This window comes from Physella acuta, unplaced genomic scaffold, assembly GCF_028476545.2.
Source record: "Physella acuta isolate Inbredline_101_S28 unplaced genomic scaffold, ASM2847654v3 ptg001405l, whole genome shotgun sequence".
NCBI lineage: Eukaryota > Metazoa > Mollusca > Gastropoda > Physidae > Physella > Physella acuta.
In genome coordinates, this window is record NW_026732920.1 from 110,557 (window position 1) to 121,960 (window position 11,404).

The following is an 11,404-nucleotide window of genomic DNA, read 5'->3' on the forward strand; positions in this document are numbered from 1 at the left end:
GAAAAATGTTTCTTAATTTGTAATTGTTAGTCAAATATGTGGCTATGTTGTTAAATCAAGCTTTTACATCTTTCGTGAATAAAATAACATTGCTAGTTTGATGCTGTTTTAGAGGCGTTCGAATACAGGCAATTCCTTGTCTTCTCTACAGTACCGTTATAACTCTTTGTAGAGAACATTTGAGGCTGAAATTAAAGATATTGCTGAAGAACTAATAATATTTTATTGCTTATCTCTTATATTTCAAAGTAATTTAATATTAACATAAAGAGTTAAACCTGAACCGAGATTCTATCAACAAAACTGTCAATATTTAAAATAATAATCATTAAAAAAGTTTTAAAAAACCCACGTTTTCTGATTGAACTAAAAAGTAGAAAATAAATGCTATAGGCCCTACATCACAATAATGCAAGCGATCACTCTACTATAAGCGATGAAAAACGTGGGGCGCCGAAGTAAAAGTTATATTACTATTGATTAGATAATACTATTGACTTTTATTAGGGAGCTTGTAGAGAGTCAACAGTATTAGAAACTGTAAGAAAATCACGGCGCCCCACGTTTTTGCTCGCTTATAGTAGAGTGATCGCTTGCATTATTGTGATGTAGGGCCTATAGCATTTATTTTCTACTTTTTAGTTCAATCAGAAAACGTGGGTTTTTTAAAACTTTTTTAATGATTATTATTTTCTACTTTTTAGTCTTTGTCTGTTTGTTTGCATTAAAATCTTGCTATCGATTTTATCTTTTCACTTTTTTTGGGTAAACAAAGACAACTCGTAAAAAGACAACTCGTAAAAAGACAACTCGTAAAAAGACAACTCGTAAAAAGACAACTCGTAAAAAGACAACTCGTAAAAAACACGTTGTTTGAATACGTTACTGACTAGAACACATAGATTTGAACCCGTGTCGAGTGGGATAGCAATCGTGTGCCCAACCACTCGACCATATCGTCTCCCTCAAACTGGCCTACATCCTGTAACTTTAAACTCGGTTCAAGCTAAATTCTCTGCCCCTAAGCCTGTGGCGACATGTGATCGTTCGCTTCACTGCGCGCGAGGTACGCGTCGCTGGTTTTTTTTCTAATGGCTAGCAGAGGATTATATATATAGATTATATAGCGGTCTAAAATGCTCAATAAAATGTTTCCATTGATCAATTTAGTAATAATAACAATTGAATATTCAATGGTCATCCAAAAGAAAGCTTCCCTGAAAATTTCAGCGCGCTAGCTAACTGGGAAGTGCCAGAAATTTCGATCGCAAGATTTGATTGGAAAGACAAACAAACACACAAACAGAGAAAGCAAGTTAAAGAAAACGTGGGAAAAAAACAAGTTTGCTATCAAGGTATGTAATCCTTGCAGTGATTAATTTAACTCCGTTACAGTTATATCGATCTAGTAGTTAGAATCGATGTCCGACATGTTAGATTCGGTGCTTATCGTGTGTTTATTAGATTCGATGATTTGTGGGATTCAATATTTTCAATTACTATATAGCCTAAATATTTATTGTATTTATTACATATTTATAGTACCCATTTAAAGTACCATATTTTTTATAATACCGTATTGTTAGCGCATTTTTCTTATTTAAAGTATCGTATTCATAGTGCAGTATAGGGTAACTGTGTATACGTACATCAGGCTTTTAGGCACAGAAAAAAGTGCCGTAAAATATAAAAACATGCCAATGCCGGTGTCAGATTAAGGGTCCAGTTCACACTTAATCCCCAACTGGCCAATCAAGAACTGTAGATTGATTCATTTGTAACAGAGACCTTTAGGTTTCTAACAATCAAATTAGGAAATGTTCAAATGTTTTTTATTCAGACAAATGAATATTCTTTCATCTTTTGCTTGACCGTAACTAAGTTCCCTTTTGAAACCTGACGGTCTTTAGGGCAAGTGAAGTAGAGTTCACTTGTTTCTGTGACCTCGGCATATGAAGAGATGGTGTGGTCAGCACCATGCCCAGCCGCCTTTACTTGGAACTCGAGACTTTCGGGTTAGCAGTCTCTACCGCTAGACCACTTATTGCTTATCGTTTATATATAGTGAACTCTACTTTCCTTTGCCCTTGAACAGAATCTGTCAGAAGTGCACGAAATCGATCCTGTGTTGGTATTCCATATCTCGGGTCTTTCACGCCCCGCTTGTTTAATCTTGTGCCACGGAGATTGCAAAATAACTTAATCGTATTCTGGACAAGTTAGTGTAGAATTTTATGGACCAAGTTCGTGAGGCATGAGTCGAGTTTTTTTTTATTCTATTTTAAAAGATAGAATCTAAGACTTTAGTTTAAATATGACATTTTATCTGTACAAGTTCGACACAGTTAAAACTGAATTTGGTGTTTTCTCATTACCCGAAATTTGAAAATCCAATCTGATTAATATCGAATCACAGATACCGAATCACATAAATACCAAATAACTCAAAATTGCTGACATACAAATCTGGCGATCACTGAATCAGACAATTATTCTATCAGGGAGACGCACGCTTTCAAGAAAGACACATGCCCGAATGCCGTTTTCTCGAAGGTGGATTTCACGAATGGGACAAATAAGTACCTTCCTACCCTCCTCTTGTGAAGATTATATATCTTTAAAGACATAAAACGCATACAGGACAAACTAATTCTAACACGTGAAAGAAACATTTTCGGCCACTTTAGCTTCTTTATACATAGATAAAATTCTACATGTGTAAGGTACTTCTTGGTGAATAAATTTTTTTAAAAATGTAATGTATTTATTCGGAACCTAGTAGGCCTAATTCATCATCATCATTCCTTTGTGGCCACTGGGGAGCAAAGGGCTGCAACCACACATAGTAGGCCTAATTACTATTAGGCAATTACTATTACCCCCCCCCCCCCCGTCAACCAAACCGACATTGGTAGTGGCATGTTTTTACCTTTTAAAGTGATACCTAATACAGTCCTATCAATACGGTACTTTAAATAAGGAACTATATATACGGTGTCATACATTTGTTATTATAGATATATACTAACGAGAAATGAAAACTAATACATTGTTTAGAGCATGGGTTCCCAACCTGGGGGTCGCGACCCATTTGGGGGTCGCGAAGGGCTTTCTGTGGGGTAGCCAACTGGTAGACTAAACTCTAGCAATGAATAAAAAACATAAATATTTTGAAAAATATTTGAAATTCGGCATTACTAACATCACTGGAAATGGAATACAATTTGTACTGTGCAAAGTTGTTCTTAGTCAGGAGTCTATGAAAACTTTCAAACGTCAATTTGAGACGATTCATTCGAAACACCCCAAAAAAGATATGTAGTTCTTTCGTCAGCATGAAGTAAGCTGCAAAACGTCAGTGACTTGATCGAACAGAACGTTTTCACCAAGAAAACACAGCATTAGTGCAAGCATCATATGAAGTAGTATTAGAAATTGCCAAGCAAAAAACCTCCCACACACTGGAGAAAAACTCATCAAACAATGTATGCTGAAGATGGTAAAATTAATTATTGGGGATTCCAGTGCAGTAAAGATGCAACAAATATCTGTCTAATAATACTATGCAGCTGCTTATGTTAAAAGACAAATTTAGAATGAAATCAAGCGTTCACCATTGTTTGATTTTCCAGTTGACGAATCGACAGACGTGAGTTCGTGTTCGCAGTCGCTTGTCTTTGTGAAATATATTCATTCAGATGTTAGCAAATAAGAATTGGTGTTTTGTGAAGATATTATGGAGAAAATAAATACGTTTTTTGAAACTGGAGGATTAAAATGGGAAAACGGCTGTGGGGCTTGTACGGATGGTGCGTCATGTTTCAGTACGCTAGCTGTCAATAGGAAATGTCAATCGTGTTTTTGAATTGAAAGATGAAATCAAGATGTTTTTGGAAGTGCAAGGAAACAAGACATTTTGATATAATTTAACGACATGGTGTTGTTGGAGAGAGTATCATACCTAGCAGATATATTCGAACATCAACATAAGCTTAACCTGATAAAGGAACGAATATTATCTCTTTTCATGATAATCTCTTGGCATTTTTATCAAAGCTGCAAAATTGGCGAGGAAAAATAAATATTTGAAATACTGCCATGTTTGAGAAACTCTGCAGTGTGGTGTGATAGATACAATTTTTAAAGGATTCTGTGCATCTTGAATCTCTTGATAACGAACTGCGGCGTTATTTTCCCAGAGCTGAAAGAAGAAGAAACTGCATTGTCACCCATTCTCTGCTTTCCTTGATGTTACTAGCATTGCCGATGAATAACAAGATGAATTCTTAAATTTGCAAAATGTAATTGTTAATGCTAGTTAATGCTTGTTAATAGCATGTAATTTTGCTCATCGTATCAAAACAGTTATCAAGAATAATTCATATTGAAAGTCTACTACAAAAATATTAATTTAGTGCTTACTATTTTCTTTACTAATTTCGACTTGTTAATTATATGGGGGTCGCGGGTCACTTACGTTTTATGAAAGGGGGTCGCCACTCGAAAAAGGTTGGGAACCACTGCATTAGAGAATTGTCTATCAACTTTTACAGTCTAGATCAGGGGTCTCCAAACTACGGCCCACGGGCCGGATGTCCCGCGAAGTCCTCTCATCCGGCCCGCGGAGATCTTTTTGTTCAAGGAAAAAACTTTTGTTGGTGATTGCTGAGGAACTTTGTCCAGAAAAATCAAAGACATGCCTGGAAGAAACTGGCCCCCGAACTGAAATTTGATAGTTAATGCGGCCCTTGGACTGAAAAGTTTGGAGACCCCTGGTCTAGAGTTTAGATCTTTGACGTTTGTAACTAAGTCTCTCGCTTCCCCATACCCTGTCATCCATTTTACTAGCCGAAATCATAAAAATTATCACCTTTAAATAAGCTGTAGGTCAGTTTGACAATCATATAGAAGTAGAAAGAATACATTATACACATCCCATTCTACATATCTCTTTTGGATAGCTATATGATTCACATATATAGAGTTACGATAAACGTAAATATTCCCGTTCTAATTTTGGCGAATTCAGCCAGTTATGTAAATAAATATGTGTATTTTTAAAAAAAAATTCATGTTCATTGGAATCAATAATTATAAAGTGCACATTTATTTTTATTAACGAAAATTTTTAATCAAGATACGGATACTATAGATTCACGATTATTTTAATATTTTAACAACACTATACATTTACAAATTTCTTTTTCAGAACCTAATGCAGGGAGGTAACCAACTGATATGTATAACCAGCTGCATTAATAAATACAACTATAGTTAACAGTAAACTCCGTAATAGAGTCAAAGATAAAAAAATACATGCTTTTTGTTGTTGATATTATTTTATTTTATTATTTGAAATACCTTTATATTTGATATAATAAATATATTTATACCGCTTACTATTAGAGGTTTACAGCAAGTATTCTAGCTCAGTGGTTCTAACACTATCACTATTTAGAAATGTTAGGTGAATGCCCATTTTAAACTGGTGGGGTTCGGTAAAGGGGCTTATGAAACTGGTGGAGGTTCTGTACCGTCAAAAATATTAAAAACCATTGTTCTAGCTAGACTAACCATGATGTATTTGTGTTAATCTCAGGGGCGGAACTATAGTTCCGCCAAACCCCGCAATGCGGGGGGGGGGGGGGGGGCACGCCATTTAGGGGCCCACGGCCGACCATAAAAAAAATTGTTATAGTTAAAAAAAAATGTTCTCGCATTTTTTACTTAATGTTTGTTTTGTAAAAAAGATTACCGTAGCTGCGGTTGGATTATCTTTATTATATAGACACCACCCCACGCTCATTTTTCCTTCGTTTTTAAACCACTGTGAAAGCCGAGTCCTCTTTCTCCTACAATGAAACTTATCAAAGATAAGCAAACGTTCAAACTACTTCCATGACTTAATTCCCTTTTTTAAATAGTCAAATAGTGATGCACATAGCCTCTTTTTAATAGATTTGTACTCAACAAATTAAAAAGCAATTACTTCTCTTTCGTATTATTTGTTTATAAATTATTTACTAAAGAATGACACTGTATAAAACTAAAATGTATTTAAAATTAATAAAATAAATACAAAAAAACATTCAAATAAACATGACACGAGACACCATTATTTACAGAAAGCTTTCATGTTTTATATTCTTTTGACCGATTTGTGGTTAATGGTCTAACGCAGGGGTCGGCAACCTGCGGCTCGCGAGCCGCATGCGGCTCTCAAGCTCCTTGACCAAATACTAATAATCTTAATAAAAAAATAAAATATATGACATAAAAAAAATGTTAGTGGCTCTTTAAAGTCAGGAAAATTTTGAAAATTGTAACTTTTGGCTCTTCCGCTTCAAAAGGTTGCCGACCCCTGGTCTAACGGCAAAGAAAACATACAACTGATTTTCACAAAACAGACTAATGCACTTACACTCATGACATGATGTTGTAATTTGTTTTAATAAAAAAAAAAACACGTATTTCTCATAACACGAACAGGCCAGCATGAATAAGTATCCTATGTTCGTATGTTGTGTTTGAGAGTATATATATATATATATATATATATATATATATATATATATATATATATATATATATATATATATATATATATATATATATATATATATACATATACATATATACATATATACATATATACTTATATACATATATACATATATAGGCCTATATATTTATATGGGGGGGGGGCCTAAAAATTATTTTTGCGGGGTGGCCCCTTTTTTCTAGTTCCGCCACTGGTTGATCTAATAGTTAATTGTTGTGCATTGCTTCAATATATATCAACTGAATCGGTCAATGAGTTTAAATTTAATGTTTCTAAAAATGGTTACTTTGCACAATTATTTGATTGAATATTGTTAGCCTTAATAAAACCGAAAGTAATGTTGTAATCATTTCACAATTATTATAAAATAATCAATTTTGCTTGAAACATACGCTTTCTGGCAATAACAATTTGGAACTATTTGGAACCAGCTCTTCAAGAATATTGTTTCTTTTTCATTCCATTGCATCAACAAATTTGAGAAAAGCGTTAAAAGTCGTTGCAGAACGACTCTTGATTGAAAGTTTCATATTTAAAATCAGTAAATTTAACGTTCTTAAAATCTAAGGGTTTTTCTTTTTCTTTTATATCTACATGTCCATTTTTAAAATAACTGGTACTTAACTAAACATTCAATTTCACAACGTTTTACCTGTTTATTATGACCATAATAATCAACTATAAAAAGTAATTGAATTGTATTGTTATTAATGTGTTTGTGTTTGTTTTATGTAAGTTTATACATACGTTGTTTCCCTTTGATTGATTGTGTTTTTGATTGTTTGGTTTGTTTGGTTCGTTTGATTGTTTGTTTTGTTTGATTTTTTGGTTTGATTGGTTGTTTGACTGTTGATGTGTTGTTTGTGTTAGGTGTGTTTCAGTCTATTTGTTTCGTTGGTCCAAAAATAACACTTAGACGCACCCTGTGTGCTCTGTATTAAATTATTCAGTTTACGTTGATCACCCACCGTTATAGACTTTACCACATCAACTTTGGTTTAATTGTCTCTAAGTTTCGTTCTGTCATGATCATTGTTCCATTATAAGCTCAGCAAAAAAAAGAAGAACTGATTAAGAGTCGTCAGTCTGATCTGAAAGGTAAACCATACTTTTACAAATAAAATAAAACAGTGAGATATTCAAACGTCCTTATCATATACAATGTAAATATATTTGATATTTTTAAAAGGTCATTAATAATATTATATAATCATATTTGTGACATTTAAATGGCTGCACTATCTATGATATGGTATATCCTAAATACAATATAACTATCTAATTACGCTGGGACTTAAATATGTATACATTGGAGTGCTACGTATTATTGGGACACTTGTCTAGCAGGTTTTTACCAGGGGTATACATGATGTTCCGAATTTCTCTAACCGGCCCAGCATATGTGTGGCAAGGGTCTAACATAGACCACGTTGTCAGGATCGTGTTATATACTGGAAGGTAAACCGTCTAGTAACTTGTAGTCTGAGTTATAGAAAGCTGATTTTTTTTCTCTATATACGGTATGTAACAAATAAAATTCGAATGCGTTATGACACCGTGCTATGAAACATTGACTCAATTAGAACACTCCATGGGAGGTTTCTGTGGAAATATATTTCTTTTTTTGAAAATTTCGCAATTTTGATGAGATAGTAGGGCCAGTCCAACATTGAGACAGAGGTCAGTGATGAGATAGTAGGACCAGTCCAACATTGAGACAGCGGTCAGTGATGAGATAGTAGGGCCAGTCCAACATTGAGACAGCGGTCAGTGATGAGATAGTAGTGCCAGTCCAACATTGAGACAGAGGTCAGTGATGAGATAGTAGAGCCAGTCCAACATTGAGACAGAGGTCAGTGATGAGATAGTAGGACCAGTCCAACATTGAGACAGAGGTCAGTGATGAGATAGTAGAGCCAGTCCAACATTGAGACAGAGGTCAGTGATGAGATAGTAGGACCAGTCCAACATTGAGACAGAGGTCAGTGATGAGATAGTAGGACCAGTCCAACATTGAGATAGAGGTCAATGATGAGATAGTAGGACCAGTCCAACATTGAGACAGAGGTCAGTGATGAGATAGTAGGGCCAGTCCAACATTGAGACAGGGGTCAGAGATGAGATAGTAGGACCAGTCCAACATTGAGACAGAGGTCAGTGATGAGATAGTAGGGCCAGTCCAACATTGAGACAGAGGTCAATGATGAGATAGTAGGACCAGTCCAACATTGAGGCAGAGGTCAGTGATGAGATAGTAGGGCCAGTCCAACATTGAGACAGAGGTCAGTGAGGAGATAGTAGGGCCAGTCCAACATTGAGACAGAGGTCAGTAATGAGATAGTAGGGCCAGTCCAACATTGAGACAGAGGTCAGTGATGAGTTAGTAGAGCCAGTCCAACATTGAGACAGAGGTCAGTGATGAGATAGTAGGGCCAGTCGAACATTGAGACAGAGGTCAGTGATGAGATAGTAGGACCAGTCAAACATTGAGACAGAGGTCAGTGATGAGATAGTAGGACCAGTCCAACATTGAGACAGAGGTCAGTGATGAGAGAGTAGGGCCAGTCCAACATTGAGATAGAGGTCAGTGATGAGATAGTAGGGCCAGTCCAACACTGAGACAGAGGTCAGTGATGAGATAAAAATGAAGGTATAAAAAATTAAAATACATATTTGCCAATACTTTTTATTTCTCTAATTTGGAAAAAAAATGAAACGACAGGGAAACAACGCGAACAAAAAAGTACAGTGTCATCAGTTTTAAAATAAATTTACAATTCGATGTTAAAAATTAATTAGCATAGTATTATAAAAAACAAAACAAAAACGTTTTTTTTTTTTAAATATGTAAAAACTATGATTAAAGCTCAATTACATTTGAAGTTTTCTCATATAAAATTCAAACACACTTAATATAATGTAGACATTTATCTAAGACTAGCTTTAGACTACGATCACTCTACAAAAATTGATACAACCAACTAAGAATCAACTACTACCCAACCAAGACTGTAATAATCGCAAAACCAAACACCTACGACCTAGATCTAAAGTGTGTACTATTTTCAATTAATTTCTTTTATAAATAAATTAAAACAACAGAGCTACACGGAGTGTTGTATCACTCGTGACTAAACTGAAAAGATTATTTAAACTGAACTTTCTTATCATATCAACAAGTCAATTATTTAACTCAGCTAGCTGTTTGCAATTAAAACTTGAGCCTGATAATAATTTAAAATTACAAAACAAAGACTAAGCGATCCTTTTTATAAGATACTAAAAAATATTCTAGTTTTGATTTACACTTTAGACAATTTTTTGTATTTCTCAAAATTATTTATGAATTTCTTAGTACATTTAGCCATTTTGGGAGCAAACTCGTAGGTTATTCTTCTTGGTTAATTTAAATTGATAAGTGGAAACCAGTGTAAGCGAATTAATTAAAAAAAAAGTTCTTGGTTCGGATTTAATTTCACTAATTCACATGAAATTTAAATGAGCAATATAAAAGCCTACATTTTCCATATACAAATATATGTATGAATATAAGGGCTAAAGTATCTATAATACTTTATTTACGACACTTCATTATATTATATATAGCGCCGTATTTAAATTACTGTATTTATAGTACTGTATTAGGAAACATTTTTAAAGGTAAAACATGCCAATACCAGTGTCTGTTTGATGATAGGGGGGGGGGGGGGGATGTCAAGGCACAAACCGAAACCTTGCTCAAGCTTTACCCTCCCCTGATTTGCGGTGTGGTTTTCTACAAACAGTAAATATTAAATATAAATTTCATCAACCTAGATGTAACGGTACTCAAGTTATCGTGTTTACAGACACACATTCACACACAGAAGTACGGAAAAATTTCCAAAACTATGTTTCTCCGACTCAGGTAGGTGTAAAACGTCGGTATCTGTGAAAATCTCGATTTTTTTTTTGCACGAATACAAGACTTTCTCTTTACTTCGTATATACGATAAATTAAACTGATGAATCAAAATCAAAAATTCCAGAACATAATGAACTAAGGAACCTTTAAATTTATAAAAATCAATTTTTAAAATCAGCTAGCTGTTTCAATTTAAAGTTATTGACCAAATAAAAGTTTATATTTTTTAACACTGACATTGTTGTAAAAATAAATTTTAATATTTTTAACAGAACAAAAAACAAACACTAGTTTGCCTTTTATTCAATTATTTATGAATGTATTAATTTACTTAACGATATTTTGGATTGTAGTTATGAGTTGTCTTTCTTGAATATTTTAAATTAAAGAATTGAAAATAATTCTAATGAATTAATAAATCAATTGCTAGGTTCTGAACTAGATGCATTAAACTTTTAAAACGCCCTAGACACCGGGCTTTATTTTACAAAATTTCAAAATTTACTGTTCTTTTCTCTAAACAATATTTTATATTTCATTTCACGTTATTTTATATATATATATATATATATATATATATATATATATATATATATATATATATATATATATATATATATATATATATATATATATATATATATATATATATATGTATATATGTATATGTATATATATATATATATATATATATATATATATATATATATATATATATATATATATATATATATAAAGTACCGAATTTATAGTATTGTATTAGGTATCACTTTTTAAAAGGTAAAAACATGCCACTACAAGTGTCGGTTTGGTGATAGGCGGGGGGGGGGGGGGGGGGGAAGGGAGGTGGGGGGGGGAGCGGGATGACAAGGTCAAAACTGAAACCTTGTTCAAGCTTTACCCGCCCCAGATCTGCTGTGTGGTTTTCTACAAACAGT